Source organism: Podarcis raffonei, chromosome 14 (genome assembly GCF_027172205.1).
Source record: "Podarcis raffonei isolate rPodRaf1 chromosome 14, rPodRaf1.pri, whole genome shotgun sequence".
NCBI classification, from domain to species: Eukaryota; Metazoa; Chordata; class Lepidosauria; order Squamata; family Lacertidae; genus Podarcis; species Podarcis raffonei.
In genome coordinates this window covers 17,785,721-17,804,906 of record NC_070615.1, presented here as the reverse complement: position 1 = coordinate 17,804,906, position 19,186 = coordinate 17,785,721, and the positions used below count along the sequence as shown (strand labels likewise).

Genomic DNA, 19,186 nt, shown 5'->3' with positions numbered 1-19,186 from the left:
CTTTTAAAAAAAATTATTCCCCACTTCAACAAAGCATGCACGAACCAGCTAAGTCACAGGAAAAGACTAGACCTATTCCTTCTCCGTATTGTGCTTGATTTTGATGTGTAGTGCAGTGTATGTAGAACCCCTTTCGCTGTAGTAGAATGTTCACAAACACAGTTGCCCACCTGGAGCCTGAAGTGGTACAGTCCAGGAAAAGCTTCACTCCTTATAAATCCATAGAAAGTGCAGACTGGCTTTTATTGGCTAGCTGCTCTCATTTTGCTTTAGTTCAGGTAGTTTGCGGAGGCTGTTTGGTGGGTGGGGATATAGAGCTCAGGAGCCAACACCCACCTGTGCATATGATGAACTGCCCAATGCTGAATCTTGAGTACGGATTCTTGCAACTAGGAGCTCCACTTGCTTTAGGAAGACTTGCATTTGGAAACTTGCTTGCCACAAGCACAATTTGCTATGCCTTTTTCTTTTCTTTTCTTTTTATAAGCAGCACTCTGGAGCTTGTGCGTGGCCTTGTGCTTCCTGGTTGTGAACAGACCCCTTAGTTAGCTGAATAATAATAATAATAATAATAATAATAATAATAATACAGTGGTACCTCGGGTTAAGAACTTAATTCGTTCTGGAGGTGTGTTCTTAACCTGAAACTGTTCTTAACCTGAGGTACCACTTTAGCTAATGGGGCTTCCCACTACCACCACACGATTTCTGTTCTCATCCTGAGGTAAAGTTCTTAACCCGAGGTACTATTTCTGGGTTAGCAGAGTCTTTAACCTGAAGCGTATGTAACCTGAAGCGTATGTAACCTGAGGTACCACTGTAATGGCACTTAGCATTATAGATGAGGATTTAGAACCTTAAGCCTCATATAAATGCTAAGTACCATTATTATTACTGTGCTAGCTAAGGGGTCTGTTCACATGCGCGTTTTAATTTGTCCAAGGTACTTCAGTTACGGTACATTATCTGGGTAATCCTCAGAATAGCTCTGTACGATGGGTCACTATTGTTAGGAACATAGGGAGTAGCCTTATACTGAGTTAGGCCATTGGTCCAACTACTCAATGTTCGTCTAAACTGAGCGGCAGTGGCTCTCCAAGGTTTCAGGCAGGAAGCCTTCTCAGTCTCACTGGGAGATGCCTTCTGCATGCAGAGCAGTTGCTCAGCCACTGAGCTGCAAACCTCCACTTGTTCCCATTTTAATTTGTTCAGCGAGGAGACTGGGGATGAAATTTGGTAGCTTGTGAGTCGGTGGCAGAAGCCTCCTTGGTTCACAACCCAGCCTCACCGTAGAGATGTAGTTCAGCTGGGCAAAACCAGTGTTTCCACTCTAGAAAAAGGTTTGAACTCAAGACGTTTTCATTCCAGCTGTCCACCAAATCATGCCTCTCTCCAGTACCCATTCTGCTGCTGCTGTTATTATTAAATTTCTATACTGCATAATATATGAAAATATCTCTAAGTGGTATACAAAAAAACTGAAGGAACAGTAGACAATTTAAACAAAATATTGCAAAAACAGACAGTTACCTATAAAAATGTTACATTAATACACTAATACACTGTTACTAATATACATATGGAACTGTGTGGAACTGAGGTCCAGCAAGTTCCAGCTGACCTCAAAAGGACCAGCTTTTTATGGTTTCTCTCTTGTATGAATTTTTAAAGTGTGAGATTCCAGTCACCTTGAAATGTAAATCTGGCAACCCCTGATGCAGGGCATCTTTGATGTAGGTGGTACCAGGGCTCTTTTTCAGCTGGAACTTGACGGACCTCAGTTCCGGCACCTCTCAGGTGGGTGCCATTGCCTTTTCAAGAGTATGAAGAGTTCATGGTGAGTTCCAGCACCTATTTTTCTAGGGGGGGGGGAGAACTGGACAGTACCATCTTTTGGAAGCGAGTGAAATAGGCCTTTGCTCGTTTTGTGCCCACATGAAGTGTTCATGTTGATGCACTCTGGTGACATGATAAGGAAAATATGCAACTAGTTTATTATGACTTGATTCATTTTTCACTTTACTTCTGAGGGAAAATAGCAATAAACTTTATTGAGCCGCAGTGATGGTACCTGGATATTGATGGGTTGTATCAAACTAAGTTCTACTTGTAGCAGACCCGTTGAAATTAAGGGAACTAGAATAGGGCCCTGCGGGACTTGACATCTTTCCACAGGGCTTGCAAGACAGAGCTGTTCCACCAGGCCTTTGGCCAAGGCACAGTCTGACTCCTTCCTTTGGTGATCCTCGTAGAACTCTGGTCCAGTGGTTGCCATTAATTTGATTTTGAATTGATTTTAGATTGAATTGATTTTAGAATACTGTGTTACTTTTATTGTTGTTAGCCACTCTGAGCCCGGCTTTGGCTGGGGAGGGTGGGATATAAATAAAATTTTATTATTTATTATTATTATGTCCACTAATGGACCAGCTATGAGTAGGACCACTATTGGATACAACTTTCCGGCATGAAAGTTCTCTTCTTGTTGATGATGCTTTTAAAGGGTTGGTGTACTATTTAGTTTTTCTTATCTGTATTAAGAACTAACCCCCTGATTAAAGCTTTGCAAAGAGCCCAGGGATCCATTCTTGCACATGTATGCCTTCATAGAAATCTGCAGAAGGCAATTGGTAGCTCTTGTGTGGTGTAGTGGTTAAGAGCGGTAGTCTAATAATCTGGGGAACCGGGTTCGCGTCTCCGCTCCTCCACATGCAGCTGCTGGGTGACCTTGGGCCAGTCACACTTCTTTGAAGTCTCTCAGCCCCACTCACCTCACAGAGTGTTTGTTGTGGGGGAGGAAGGGAAAGGAGAATGTTAGCCGCTTTGAGACTCCTTAAAGGGAGTGAAAGGCGGGATATCAAATCCAAACTCTTCTTCTTCTTCTTGTCATGAATTTCCATTCTGATGTATGTGTCTCATTGCAAGGTGCAGCCTCTGCCTTAGGATTAGTGTGGTTACTCTCCTCTGTGGAATTTCCTCAAGTGAAACTAAGAAAGAAGTCCCATAGCTCAGTGGCAGAGCACTTGCTGTGTCTTCATGCTAGAAAAGTCCTGGGTTCAGTCCCTAGTATTATAAGTTGAAAGAATCTCTGGTGACAGAACCTTGGATAGCTGCTTCCAATAAACACAGTGTTGGGCTATGTGAAATAGTAAGTTTATACCTCACATCCAGAAAGACAGTCCCCCTTCAGAAATGTATCTGCACTGGGATGTGTGCTCCATTTAGACTTTTGTAACTGGGGAATTGATTGAAAATCGGACAGGAAAAAGAGTATGGCTTATTGCAGACAATAAAGGCAGATGAAAGATTCACGCCCTGTGCTAAACTGACTGATGGTCTGGCTTGCTATGAAGCTTCATGTATTGTTCATGAGAGGTAGGTTTCTTTCTTGATGTTTCCTGCAAAAGTTTGAACGTGTACAGAAGAGTACAGTGAAACATTTTAAACTTTCCTTACACAAAGGATGGTGGCTCGCAGACAGTGCAGGTGTGATTTAGCTTGTGTGGTGAGAGATTCTGGGCCCCTTTGTCTCTGAACCGTTTCTCAGGCAAAGCTCTCTTTTGCATGATTTATTTACACCCTGCTATTCAAACTAATTTTGTAAAGCGGCTTAGCATTACAAGAAACATGGCAACAATAATATACTGTATTAAAAATTAAATAATGCACTAAAAATACACACCTTTTTTTTATTTCAAAAAACGCAGCAGATCACTGATTGTGCTGCACAGAGAACCCTCCAGACGTCCTTTTATTGTGAATTCATGATTATTTGCGCTCAGGCTCCTGTCAAGGTGGCCATATGCAATATTGCTTTCAAAGCAGTTTGTGCCCATAAAAGTTTTGGGGTGACGATGCTGTTTCAGTGCATATTTTGTCATTTCTTGCTGAAATTCCATAACTTGTTTGGAGCTTTTAGTTTTGCTTGTCCTGCTTTTGTTGCGCTGTGGTCCCTCTGGAGAGCAATAATGTGTTGGCAATGGGGAAGCATTGCAGAATTGCTAACAACTAATAAAGTAGAATAAATGCACCACTAATAACACACTATTGTTGTGTCAAGAACATGGTGCACCTGTGATAAATCACTAATCTAGATTGGCCTTTTGTTATCTATCTAAACACCTTCAGAAATAAAAACATATTCAAATGGCATCTAAAAATGGTAGGGAAGGGGATTGCTGGATCTTCCCAGGGAGAGATTTCCACAACTGTGGTGCCACCACTGAGAAGTTCCTATCCCAGTTGGATCTTTGCCAATCATAGGCTAAGAAGCTGGACCTCTGAAGCCAATCTTGAAGCATTGGTTTGAATGTAAAATGAGGAAGTGTGCATGTGTATAAATATATATATTGCACAGACACTTTAAATTAATATATTGTCATGAATGCTCAAAGTTGGCGAACACCAACGTTTTCAGATTAATTTTGCGAATTTTCCAAAACTCAGATAGACGTAACTGAATGTTAAAAGGCACCTACAGTAAATGTGATTGCAGCATGTTAGTGATGACTTGTGTATATCTGACAATCAGGGTTATACATCTTACTTCTGGGCATTCTCAGAATTCATTGGTGATTATCAACATTTGCAAAGGAATGTGAATAGGCACCAAGTTGTGAAATGCACGGTGTGTATATGGTTAGATATTTATATAAAATCAGGGCTGCAAGTTTGGGCTGCTTAATCAATGTGATTAATCAGCCAATGCTGTAATTACAGATCAAAGTTTCTACTTCTCACTCGTCAAGGCTGACATGAAAGCACAGGCTCTGTGGCTCAGGTTTCTTGAAAGCCAGCCACTGGTGAGTCTGCCCACGCTTTGACCACCTGCTCCTTAGACAAGATTTGATGAAATAGATACTTCACATTTCCTCTTCCATTTTACGTCCAAACCTGGCAGATAGTTTTCCTGTGAAGGTAAAACACCTGTGTTTTCTTCTGGCAATAGGCTTCGTGGCAACACTGCAATAGGGAATGTTTTGAATTCTAAAATTCAATGAAAAATGAAATAACAAATGTAAGCAATGGCCATCCCTTCTTAAAAAAAAAAAAAGAATCATTGGCGTTTTTGTATCTTAAATTACAATTTTTGTCTTTCCTCTCTGAAGACAGACTCTCCCCTTTGTGGATCCTCAGAAATGCTTCTACACTGAGGATTTGTAGTGTGAATTTGTCATTGGTGAATCAGTTAAAAAACGAGAAAGTAAACTATACATGGTTTGGATGTCAGGTCCTAGACAATGAATTGTCACGTGGGACTATGCATGTGCAGCCCAAGATAGTGACTGTCATCCAAAGAAGTTTTTTTTAGGGTCCTCCCAATAGGATGATTTTATTTTTTAAAAAAGAACAGACTCCCATGCCTTATCAAACACTGTTTTTGAAGGTACCCTCATTTTCAAAAGCAGATTCCTGTGTGAGCTCAGACTTCTCTTTCTCTCCCCCCACCCCAATTAGTTACACAAAACTGGTTGTGCGATTTGTTAAATTGCAGCTAGCGACTAAAGGTAAAGGTAAAGGGACCCCTGACCTTCAGGTCCAATCGTGACCGACTCTGGGGTTGTGGTGCTCATCTCGCTTTACTGGCTGAGGGAGCCGCCGTACAGCTTCCGGGTCATGTGGCCAGCATGACTAAGCTGCTTCTGGCGAACCAGAGCAGCGCACGGAAACGCCGTTTACCTTCCCGCCGGAGCGGTACTTATTTATCTACTTGTGCTTTTATGTGCTTTCAAACTGCTAGGTGGGCAGGAGCTGGGACCAAGCAACGGGAGCTCACCCTGTCGCGGGGATTCGAACCACCGACCTTTTGACCGGCAAGTCCTAGGCTCTGTGGTTTAACCCACAGCGCCACCTGCGTCCCACTAGTGACTACAGATGCTTAAATGTCATCCACACTTCAGTGCAGGGATGGGGAACCAGTGGCCCTCAAGATATTGCTAGACTCCCATTGTTCCCGACAACTCCCATTGTCCCTGATGCTTGGCCATGTTGGAAAGGCATGGGAGTTGAAGGAAAGGGGAAGAATAAGCAGTGGATACAAGATGCTGAAGGAAGGGCAAGCCTGAGTTCGGGGGATTTTGGGATCAGTGGCAGAGAGTCTGCTTTGAATGCAAAAGGTATCCAGTTCAATCCTCTTGAGGAAGGACTGAGAGAGACCCCTATATAAAATCCTTCGAAACTGCTGACTGCCAGTGTAGAAAATACTGAGCTAGGAGGACCAATGGACTGAGTTGATGTAAGGCTCTGTTCCTCTGATGCTCAAGGATTTTGATCTCTGAAAAGTCCTTTGGGAGCTGACCTGATCCGGGCTTCCTGGATTTGTATGAAGTATGGAATGGAATTATCCTTTGGACTTTTGTGACACAGTTCTTGGCTGGGAACATTCCAAAATGGTTTGCAAAGATTTATTTTAGGATGTTTTTAGAAATGCTTACTTTGCGATAAAATGCCTATTTAAACACTTGTTTTTAAACACATGTGAATACTGTTTTTTTGTGGCAATAGGGGGAAGGATTGCAGACTTTATGCCGAAATGGGACAGGAGGGCATTTGGAATATAGATGTTTGAAATTGACATGGATTGGGAATAGAGTGGCCTATCAATCCCTATTGTAGGCTAGTATCTAAAGGTTGCCGCATCTAACCCCCCAAGGGTCCTATTGTGCTTTTAAGAATTGTGGCTTCCACTGTTGCTGCAGCATTGTACTGTAGTTTGTCCATCTTAAAGAGGGAATAAGGGCAGCGGGGATAGGATGCTGTGTGTCACAAAACTGTTCATTCCTTCGCTTTAGGCTTCAAATGTGAATAGAAATGCATATCATGCCATCCACACTGAGACATGGCAAAAAGGTCTGTATTAGATGCCTCACATCCAAATGAATGTACATTGCATTTAGTTTAGAGGTGTACAGAAATGGTGTTAACACAAAAAATTTTTTTCCTTCCAGTAGCACCTTAAAGACCAACTAAGTTAGTTCTTGGTATGAGCTTTCGTGCACACGAAAGCTCATACCAAGAACTAACTTAGTTGGTCTTTAAGGTGCTACTGGAAGGAAAAAATTTTTTTGTTTTGACTATGGCAGACCAACATGGCTACCTATCTGTAACTAGAAATGGTGTTGGTCAGGCATAGGCAAACTCAGCCCTCTAGATGTTTTGGGACTACAACTCCCATCACCCCTAGCAAACAGGACACCAGTGGTCAGGGATGATGGGAGTTGTAGTCCCAAAACATCGGGAGGGTGAGTTTACCTATGCCTGGTGTTGGTGATAGGTATTGCTGGGTACCAGCCAAGGCTCATGGCTTCGAAGGAGGTCAGTGCTGATCTCTAGAACCCCTTACTCTGTTGTTTTTCCTCTTGCTATTGCCCCCTGCTCTGGGGGGTTCAAGGAACTGTAGCCAGCAGCCACTGCTTGCTTACTCACCTGCCCTTTCTTTGGGAGCACTGGTGGGGATTAGGCAGCAACAGCAGAAGGGAGAGGAGTGGATCATATTAAGGACATCCTGTCCAAAGTCTCTCCTCTCCCCAGCTTGGAACACCACAGGCACGAACCTCACTGGTGTTAGAATTCAGCCAGGCACCAGGCGTGTTTTGTGACTGGAGCAGGTCCAGTTGAGACCACTTGGAAATCTATGGTTGCCAGCTTGGTGACTGGAGAAAGTAATATGTCACTTAGAGGAGGATCTGAAATATTTTCCTCGAAGCTCTCATTTGTTTTATTCTGGAGTGCTTTATTTGAAGTATTAATGTGTTGTAAACCACTTTGAGCTTTGCTCTTTAAAATACAAAGTGGTATAGCATTGAAATTATCATCATCATCTCCATTGCAAAAAAGAGACAACAATAACCTAGGTTTAATGTGCCATTGGCGATTAGATTATATATCTGAGTTTTTAACAATGACCTCACCACCTTGAAAATTCCTAATCCAAGATACACTCACTAGACAATTACTCATCTCTTAGTTAATGGAGGAAAAACTCAGTGGGTCTTTTAAAACTTCTTGGTCAATAGAAGAGCAAGCTGGCAAAAATGCCAGGAAGTTTCTGACTTGTGATGCTGAAATATCATCATTGACCTGACCAAAGAGCTCTGATATTTTTCTTCTTCTTAGAGCTCAGCTCTGTTTCTCCTTTCAGGGAAAGTTTGGCTGCTTCTTATGAGATGTCCTCAGATGGTTTACCCAGTGCAGATTCTTGTGATTGGGGCATACGGTAATATAGGTATAAAGGTCCTGTATAAAGATGGCGCAGAGACCTGAATTTGTATGTCATTTTGAAGGGCCCAGTGCATTAGTACAGGGGTCCCCAACTTATATGGGACCAGGGGCATATTTGGGGGAAGATAAGAAACCATAAACTACTCATTCCAAGAAGAAAACCTAGTGATGTTGAGAAGTTGCTTCCGTTCCAAACCATTTTCACCCCCGCCAAAAAAACAAGTAAAATGTGGATGAGAAAGGAGCAGGCAATTCCCCTCCAATAGCTCCTCAAATGACCAGAAAACCAATTTTCGAAAATTGTGATGGGGAAGGAAGCATGGCGAACCCCATGAGGGATATCTGAGAGTGCTGTGTTGCCCATGGACGCCATATTGCGGGTCCCCAGTACTAGGCTATAGTTGCTACTGTGGCACTCTTCCTTGATCATGCTCTCATTAATGGGATTGTTTTTGCATATGGTGACAAGAAAATCTTGTTGTAGGCTAAAAAACGATTCCTTTAAAAACTGCTGTTCTATATTTCTCTCCCCCTCCCCATTCCCCACCCAGATAGTTGTCAAAGATTTGTTTTTGCTTTCAAAAGCTCTTTGCATCTCTGGCTAAGAGATGTTGAAAGGTGTGTTTTGATGTATGCCTACAGATGAAAGATACGCACCATTTTTTGGTAGCAAACTGGACCTTGTGTCTATTTGAATACATATTCAGATCCTTCCCCCCCTTTTTTTCTTAGTTATTTATAATGTACTGACATCAATGGATTTTTATTGGCATACGAGTACTTCAGTTGTTGCCGCTGCAAAAATCCAGCTTTTTGAAGTGGGGGAGAAAGTGAATTGAGCCTTCTGTATTTATGATGACTTGGTAAATCGGGGATGGGGGTGGGGAGCCCTGGAGATGTTGCTGGATTCTCCACCCCTCTTGTAAATCATTTTTATCCAGATATCCTGCTCACCCCTCAACAGTCTCCAGTAGGGCTCTAAATGAATTAAACAGTTTTTTTTAAATTGATCAACTGTTATTTAGCTGATTAAAAAAATTCTATATGTACCTTTTTTGATATATTGACAGCTGGGGTAACGTAATAATTTAACAAACAATGCCTGCCTCTTCATGTAGTAGCTATTATTTTCTTTTTATTTCCCCTCATGGTAACACAGCTGACCAAAAACAGCCCTAAAACGTAAACAAGCATGCCCCCATCTTAGTCTCACTGGACAAAAGTTCCCTTGACTGACAAATCGACTTAAGTTTAAGTTGATTGACCTACCAAGTTAAAAGTTTGCCAACCTGATTTCCAGATAGGGGGTAAATAAGAACCTTCTGAATCCAAATTTCACATGACCTTTGTGGCGTGGGTCTTTCTGAGCCAAAAGGAGGCTATCCTCCATACATGGGCACACACCCTTGTTGATATTATCTATGCATGAACATAGAGGTGTGCTCAGTGGTGCACACCTGCTCAGAAATCAGTTCAATAATTAGGCTGCGCAAGAGGGGCACGCCTTTGTCTGTGATGCTCTGTCTGTGATGCAGGCAATAAACGTCTGTTCTCACCCTGCATTCTGTTAATGAGATAGAGACAGGTAAGCATCACACATCTCAACTTCCTTGCCTTCAGCTACATCAATGAAACAGTGACAAGCTATTAATGGGAGGTGATGGGCCGAGTGCTAATTAGTGCTTCTCCTTCTCTCTTTCCCCTCCACCCAACTTTTACTAACCCTGTGCACCGAGATCTTTCTCACAGTCTTTCCCTTAAGCTTGTTGTCCTTTGTTTTCAAGTAGTTCATATAAAGCAGATGAGCAGAGGGATTTTTTTGGGTGTGGGTGGGTGTGTCTGAATGGTATATCACCGTTCAAACCTACATGTGCTTATTCAGAGGTAAACCCCAATGAATTCAATAGGTCTGAAAGCCCAGTTAAGTGCGTATAGCAACTGTCAACAGCCAGGTGCTCTCCAGATGTTGGGCTACATTTCCCATCATCCTTGACCTTTGACTCTGCTGACTGGGGCTGTAGTCCAAAACAGCCAGAGGGCATCATGTTGGAAGAAGACCAGTAATGCAGTACAGTGGTACCTCAGGTTAAGTACTTAATTCGTTCCGGAGGTCTGTTCTTAACCTGAAACTGCTCTTAACCTGAGGTACCACTTTAGCTAATGGGGCCTCCCGCTGCCGCCACGCTGCTGGAGCACGATTTCTGTCTCATCCTGAAGCAAAGTTCTTAACCCGAGGTACTATTTCTGGGTTAGCGGAGTCTGTAATCTGAAACGTATGTAACCTGAAGCGTATGTAACCCGAGGTACCACTGTACAAGGAGCCATCTTATACCAGGTCAACCTGGTTGCCCATCTAGGTCTAGTCATTGATAGACCCTCTGCTCTGTGAATTCATTCATTCTTTGTTAAAAATGCTAACTAGTGGAGGCTGCTGCTACTTTTATAGTTGTGAGTTCAATGGCTTTGTGTCCCATTCTGGGGGATGCACTTTAAGGCGGATGCAGACAAGCTGATATGGGTTCAGAGGAGGGCAGTGAAGATGGTCAGGAGTATGGAAAAGAAGTCATAGAATGAAAGGCTGAAAAAACTGAACATGCTTACTCTGAAGAAGAGAAGACTGGAGGGACATAAAAACATCCATCAAATCTGTGAAGGGCTGTCACATAGAATACTTGTTTTCAGCTACCCTGGTGCACAGGAGAAGGCCAAACAAGCTTATGTTACAGAACTGTGGATTTGGGTAGGAGACATTTCTTAACTCAGGGATGGGGAACCTCAGGCCTGGGGACCACTCTCTATCTTGCCCTTGAGACTCTCCCCAAACCATGCATCCTTTTATCTCCAGGCCACTCCCCTCACCAGCTCTGCTTTGCACCCTCCTTGAGTGTTTTTGCCTGGAGGGGGCATGTCCTTGGACTCTGTTTCTTGCTTGCCTGGGTGAAGGATAGAATGAGTGTGTGGGCTGGGTCAATTAGCATTTGTTGCTCCACCCAGTTTTTCTCCTGGCCCCACCTACCACTAGCATGTGGTCCCTGAAAGGTTACCTGGAAGGGAATGCGGCCCTTGAGCTGAAGCACTTTCCCACCCCTGTCTTAACTGTACAAGCAGTTTGACAATGGGACCGATGACCTAGAGAGGTTGTAGGGTCTCCCTCCCTGGGTGCCTTCAAGCAGAATCTGGACACCCACCCATTGTGGGTGCACAAGCTCTTCATTTCCTGGATCAAGCAAGGGGTTCGGTAGATGGAATTGCATACAAGGCCCTCTCCAACTCTAGGAGTCTACGTCTCATATGAAGGTGCACTTCCCTGCAGCAGTAGTAGGGAACCACTGGTCCTCCTGCCATTCTTGGGCTCCAACTTCCATCAGCACCAGCCATCAAGATCAGGGATGATAGGAGGTGTATACCAACATCATCTGAAGGGCCACAGATTATCTATCACTGGTCTACACTGATTTTGCCAGTCTAGGTTCACCCCCTGGCATAAAATATTGCATTGTCGTTTATAATGGTGGTATTTAAAATTCTTAAGGCACTGTGATATACCATATTTTTTGCTCTATAAGACTCACTTTTTCCCTCCTAAAAAGTAAGGGGAAATGTGTGTGCGTCTTATGGAGTGAATGCAGGCTGCACAGCTATCCCAGAAGCCAGAACAGCAAGAGGGACTGCTGCTTTTGCTGAGCAGCGATCCCTCTTGTTGTTCTGGCTTCTGAGATTCAGAATATTTTTTTCTTGTTTTCCTCCTCCAAAAACTAGGTGCGTCTTATGGTCCGGTGAGTCTTATGGAGCGAAAAATATGGTACCTGATAAGCGGTGGTATATTTACACACACACACACACACACACACACACACACACACTTTAAATCAGAAACATGCATTTCTATAGGGCTTGTTTTACTACGAGTAGGGTTTCAAATTTGATTGTTGATGTCGATCCAGCAGTACAGACAGAGCATTTTTAGACTCTAGGCTTGGTTATCATTTGTTTCCTCCCCTTACACAATAATGTGTTTTACTTGCTCGCTTCAAAATGTGGCAAGCCAGCCCAGCTACTTTTGGGGGCCTTTCTGCTTATTCCACTTTTGGGGGCCACCTGCCCCCAAAGTCCTGCCCTGATGGCAACAGTGTGCCTACCCCCTCACAGAAATGAAGTTTGCAGGGTTCCTTGTATGAGAGGAATTAAACCAGATGAAGGCTGTGATATGGAAATGTCCCTTTATGCTGTGATGCACTTTACAGGCAGTTACAGTCATGTTTGCTGTGAGCAGAGGGCATTTCCCTGCAGCAAGCTCATTGGCGTCGCGCGGTCAGGTGTGCATCCTTAAACACCCATGTGGAGAGCCACAACCGTGTGGGACCTTCCTAAATTCATGGACGTTTTAAGGATACACACCCAACCATTCATGCTTTGGTTGCAGAAAATGCCAACGCATTCATCAGGGCAAGCACAGACGTGGATCATTGCTAGGGACTTGGGGCATCTGAAAGAGTAGCCAGCCAAGGTATTGCATAGTGACCGATTCATCTCCATGACTGAATGGCTGTTGTCTAGTCCCTCTCTTCTTCTTTGTCCATCTCTCTCTCTCCCTCCCCTGCACCCTGTTTTTGTGCTTGCTTTGGCAGAGGGGTTGCCTTGCTAGCTCTTCAAATGCAAACAGTTATTTTGTTTGTTTTTCAGACAGTGGTGGTGCTTTGTAGGCACACGGAATGGAGCGAGGCGGGTGGGCAAAGGGTGGCCGGCGGGGGGGTGGGGAGACGAGAGAAGGACTCATTCACATTAGCGGAGTTCTTATTAAAGCCGGGTGCGCAATGGCCAGTTGCTCGCCACAAAACCATATGCTGCTTCCCAGACATAAATCCCATGCAGGAACAAAGCCTTCTGTACCTTGGGCCACAGTTTGTTCTCCCTCCCTCCTCACTCTCTCATGCCGGAGGTTTCCTAGTGCCAGGGAGATATGATAATTCTCATGGAGAGGGAGGGAGGCAGAGAGAGGGAGGGAGGATAAAAATGCCTTTGCTCTTTGTGTCTGTTTAATTCAATGCGAATCCCCAGCCCTGGACATCATGAATGGTGGCTTTGTATTGGCCTTTCCTAAGCCTCAACTGCCAAGTCTCCCTCCTTCCCTGGCCTCCCCCTTGTTTCCCACCATTGGATGCCGATTAACAAACTAAATTATTTTCCCTCCCTAATGATGTTTTCCCACTTTGCACATGGGGTGGATGGATCTGGTGGGGGAAGGAAAAGCTTCTTGCAAAAGGAGATGCTAACCCGGCCAGAGAAAAGGAGCTGGGAAAGGAAGGAGCTGGATTAAAGAGCTTGTGTGTGTGTGTGTGTGTGTGTGTGTGTGTGTGTAGTGGAATACATGCTTAATGGTGAGGAATTTATTTTATTTTATTTTTTTGCTTTTTCTAGCATTCCTTCTAATTACATGAATCAAAATGGGGGTACACTGGCCTGGTTCGCAAGGCACCCTGAGCCAAACCTTGACTTAGCGACACCAATGCTGAGCTAAACCAAGGTCAAGCTGGTGTTTCTTGAGCCAACATCAAACATTGGTTACAGCTTGTAGTAAGCAAGGGTTGCCACACTTTCAAAGAGTCAAAACAAAAGTTGTTGAGCCTTTTTGGGGACAAAGTTGTTCAGCTTTTTTGGGGGGAATTTGCCAACAACATACGCCCAACATATTCGAAGCTTTTGGGTAGGACAATTTGCCAACAACATACGCCCGACATTTTCAAGATGTTTCCAGTGATTTTCAGAAATTATGCCCAGACACTGTTTCTGACGGACGATTACCAGATATGTCTGGGGAATTCCGGGTGCGTGGCAGCCCTACAAGGAGAGAGCTTAACTGTGATTCCTGGTTTGGACTTTGGGTTGATGGGAGCACAAAGGTCTAGTGAGGAACAAAGCAGCTGCAATTTCTTCCCTGGAAACCAACACGATATTGCTGAGCCACAGTTTAGCATGCTGTGTGAACCAGCTCACTGTTGTGATATACTGGTGAGGAGTCCATGGCTTAAATTTTATCTCAGCCCATAAGTTGAGCTCCTTGCATGGCCTTAGGCAAGCTAACATGTTTTCAGGCTCTCCCCCCCCCCCAATTTCAGGATGACACCACCCTACAGGGCTGTTGTAAAGGGCCTTTAATCTGAGCTTTACTTCGTAGTTCTGTTAGTTTGGTTTATTCCATTTGTTCATTGCTTCACACAGCTTAAAAAGTGATTTATAAGGACATTATAAGGATGACGGAAGTCTTAACATATGGATTTTTTTTTATGTTACCTTTTTTGTATTTGATGTGATCTGGGTTTGTTTTTTTTGTTCTCTTTGTGGTGAAGGGACTTAATATGTAAAAGAATAAAAATTAAAATGCCCAAAAAACAAAGAGTGCTTCTCGACTGAGTGGGGATTCAAACCATGGTCTCCCAGCACTCTAAACATTGTGCCATGCTGGCATTAAGGGACATGCTAGACTGTATAATTTCATCTGTGTGGGTGATTGTATTTTTTTAAAAAATGTTCCCCTGTGGAAAAGAAAACCTCCCTGTATTTAATAGACTAGAATATGGTACACCGGAAAACGTGAGACCAACTGGTTACAATGTCCAAGGTAGAGTGTGTCATATTTCCACCTCTGGCCTGAAATGGCACCGTTTGGAATTCTGCCACCTCATATTGCTTAATGCATAGATAAGCTCCTAGGTCCTATCTCTACAAGTGACAGTATGAAATAGTAAAAATCTGAGTGGTTTGTTGTTGTTTTTTTGGGGGGAGGTGTCATCGCAGACTGTAATACTTCAGACTGCAATGTGAATATATCCAATGCATATTGCATATTGGATAATAAAATACCATGTTAGGGAGAAGGTTGGATGGATTATGCTCACTTTCTCCAAGCACAGAGTTCTGTTTTTGTGGGAGAGCAATCAAACGTCTGACATCTCCCATTCCATCTTGAACCCACACACCTACAGCTTAAAGTGGTGTAGTTCGGCAATGACTTTACCACTTGATTCTGTCAAATGAGTATAAACTGGAAACCAGCCTACCAAGCGGAGTCCTCAAATTCCTTATTTTAAGGCCTGCATAGATCATCTGAAAACTAAATTCTCTTTCGGCGTCCATTTTTCTGTGAATGGCAAGCAGTAATTACTTGACATCCATCCAGACGTGTGGGAGCCTTTCTCTAATTGAGATGAATTTTTTTCTTCTTCTTCCTTAATCAGACGTGACTGAGAGTTCATGACTTGGGATGCGGTGACACAAAGAGACAAGACATCTCTCTCTCTCAGCTTGGAGAGGTGAGTCAATGGACTTGGACACAGAAGGCAGAGGGGCTGGGTGGGTTTTTATTTTCTAATCATGCACATTCTATGTATGGGAGCATCTACTCCAGAAAACCAGAACCAATCATATTGGTTGCTTTGGGTGCTCCTATGTAAAAGACATAAGACGAAAATATATTAGTGGGAAGAGAGTCAGTTTTACATAGTGGTTAGAGTGTTGGATGGACTGGGGAGATTCAGGTTCAAGACTCAAAACCATACATTTAAAGCAGATAGGTAAAGATATAGGGACACCTGACCATTAGGTCCAGTCGTGGCCGACTCTAGGGTTGTGGTGCACATCTCGCTTTATTGGCCGAGGGAGCCGGTGTACAGCTTCCGGGTCATGTAGCCAGCATGACTAAGCCACTTCTGGCGAACCAGAGCAGCGCATGGAAACACCATTTACCTTCCCGCCGGAGCGGTACCTATTTATCTACTTGCGCTTTGACGTGCTTCCCGACTGCTAGGTTGGCAGGAGCAGGGACTGAGCAACCGGAGGTCACCCCATCGTGGGGATTCGAACCGCCGACCTTCTGATCGGCAAGTCCTAGGCTCTGTGGTTTATTCCCCCAGATAATCCTGGAGCTGTAGTTTTTTAGGGATTCAGATACTCCAATGTTATCTACCCCAGGTATGGGGAACCTTAGGCCTATGAGTCAAGCTTAGCCCTCCAGGCCTCTCTATCTGGACTGCCATGTTCGACACCTGAGGTTTCCCATTGCTGGAGTAGATAATACTAAAGCAGTTTCACATATTCACATATCCTGGAGTGAGAGAGAGTAGAGGTAGAGGTAGAGTGAGGGAGAACAGACTTATAGTATGATCTACCACTACTGTTACTTTCTCATCTTCACTCCCTTCCCCAGGGAAACTTGGGTTGGGTCAGGATGACAAACACACTTCTTAGAACATCCATGAGTTTGGTTATTGTGGTCCTTCCCTCCCCTCCAAAAAGTTAGCTACTGCCCACCACCATATCAACAGTGCAGTAGGAATTGGTCCTGTGATCCAGCAAGATCAAGAGTGGGAGGGCAGGTATCTGAATCGCATTGAATTCAGAAAGGTAGCAAAGGTTAATTCACACCCAATTAGTGAGTTGCAAATGGCTAGGAACAAAGTACCAATTATCCTGGTAGCAGATGTGTTCATGCTTCAGCTCATAGGTGGTGGCAGACTTACAGCCTCAGGGGTGTGACCAAGTGCCTTTTTTATTCAAGGATGAGCAAAGTGTACGACCTGTTCTGGCCATGTTGGGTGTTTGAATAAGAGTGAAGGGGAACTGACCCAGAACAAAGAGTGTGTAAGGGGCAGGTCTCTGTATTTAGGCAGTAGAGAGCAGGTTTGGGGGCAGGTTTTGTGAAGGGCACCTGCTTTACATGCAAAAACTATGAGGCTCAATCCCTGGAATCTCAGGGGGAGGGGAGGGGGCTAGGAAGGATCCCTGCCTCAGACCCTAGAGAGCCATTGCCAGTCTAAAACTGGGCAATATGGTCTAGCAGTCTGACTCTGTATAAGGCAACTTCCTAGGTTTCTGTGTTCAATCAGCCAGAATTGGGTACTTCAGGACCTGGGAGAGCTCCCCTGGATGAACTGAAGTTGTTCTGACACATTCCAAAGACTAACCCTTATATTTGCAAGCTGGCCTGCTAACTGCCAGAATCATACCATATATATGTAAGACAAATGTCATTTTTACCAGATAGGACTCACGTTACTTCTGCGCCGCTGTGGTGCAGATATTGCCAGTGAGGAGAGGGAAACGATCTCATCCTTTTGCCCTCACACAAGAAATTCTGGCTCCATCTTTTATTGTGTGTTAAGGCCCCAAAAGCTGAGTGCTTGTGTCTGTGAGTACAGTGTGAGAGTGTATAGTGATATATCAGTTTACAGGGATTATCTGTGTTTTTGTCTTCCTGTGTGTAACCATGGCATTATGCCCATGTACCGTACTCTGTGAGTAATGACGCTGTGCCTTATTGTCTCCCGCGCAGAGGCTGTGCGACATTCTGCTGCCGAGATAAGGAACTTCCAATTTGGCACGAGCTGCAAACGGCGATGAAGATGGAGGGCCACTGCGTGCGTCTCTGGCTTTTAATTCCCCCTGCCCTACTTCCTCCTCCTTAGTCCTGCTCTCCCCTCCCTCAAAGCCCATCCGTGCTGTGTGCGGTGCCCTCAAAGAACAAGTAGGAGGAGGCTGTGTGTGTGTGTGTGTGTCTGTGTTTGTGTATGAAAGAAGGGCAGCCCCTCTCCCTGAGAAGAGACCCTCTCAACAACTCCAGGCCACCCTGCTGCAGCTTATAGGTTCTCGGTGCCAGGAAGCCATTTTGATGGAGTCAAATGCCGTTTTGTAAGATGGCCGCATTGACGTGAGGTAGGTTGCACAGCTGCTGAATCGTTACCGTAATGCCGAAGCCCGCCCTCTCCTCCCTTTTGATCTCGCTAATTAATTAACCCACAACGGCAGAACAATAGGCCAAGCTGGCACATCCCCATTTCTGTCTGTGCCACCTCCTTCCTCAGGCAGAAAAATCCTTGCCCTCCCGCACGAATAATTGAACTAATGGACTTTTCCCGCTTACCCTTCCTCATATTTTTTTTTTTTTTGGGGGGTATGTGTTTATGCCTGTATGCTGCCCATCCTGTTATCCAAATGAGGGTAGAGGCGCAGGGAGGGAGGAAAGAAATTGGTGCATAGGATGGAGTGGGGAAGAAAGGAATGCTTTTATTTCTTTGCATGCAAAAAAAAAAATACTTAGTGATTTTTAAATGCAGGGGGGTCAGTGGGAGTGACATCCCCCCCCAGTATAAAACCCATCAGGGCAATGACAGGATGAGCTAGCTTTGCTTTGGGTACTGTAATAGCAAACTGTAATGTCTGTTATTCCAAAATGTATACGCATAAACACACATGCTCAGTCTCTGTATATTCAAATATGTTACCATATTCAAATATATCTGTAAGTAATTTGACATCGTACAAAGGATAGAAATCCACCTGTTCCTTTGTTTTGACTTTTTATGACTGCCTGGCCTGTAAATGCTTTATTTTATTTTACTTATCTATTTATCTATCACCTCCATCCCACCTCTCTTCATATTAAAGACTCAGTGCAACAGGATAGAATACCCCACCCCACCCCCCACCATACAATATTATCAAGTCAAACAATGCAGAATCAAGCCAATCCTATAGGTCGTTACTGCAGTAGACCGCTTCCAGTTGTGTGTGTATGTGGTTTTGTTTGTGTATGTATGAATGAATGTGATCAGGGGTTGTATTCAAATTAGGAGAGTGTTCTGTCAGATTTCTCCTTGGTGCGACGGAACGTTCTCTCTTTCTCTCCCCCCCCCAGTGTTCCCTAAATATCTTCTGGGTTTCCCCCCAATGCTCCAGTGGAGGATGGCATGGGGTACACATAGGGAAAGAGGGGGAAGATCCTCTATAAGAATCCTAAATAAGAATTTAGTACGATGCCATCCACATTATCTATATGTGTATACATAAGTGTTAAAAGGCGTAATATACATTTGTTTCTCCTAAAGAGGATCAATTTGGACATTTCCCTGATGCCAAGGGGTAATCTGTTTATTCTTAATTCTACTTTCCATGTAGCAACTCTGCAAAAAAT

The 19,186-nt window shown here is 44.0% G+C and overlaps 1 long non-coding RNA gene across 1 annotated transcript in view; it reads left to right on the top strand.

Annotated features, from left to right (window-relative positions):
* LOC128401515 (uncharacterized) overlaps positions 1-19,186 on the top strand; it is an 80,331-nt gene that overhangs the window by 14,809 nt on the left and 46,336 nt on the right. Inside the window, exons 2-3 of the long non-coding RNA XR_008327482.1 lie at positions 15,456-15,530; positions 17,549-17,928. This is a non-coding gene — a long non-coding RNA (uncharacterized LOC128401515). The remainder of the gene's footprint in view (positions 1-15,455; positions 15,531-17,548; positions 17,929-19,186) is intronic.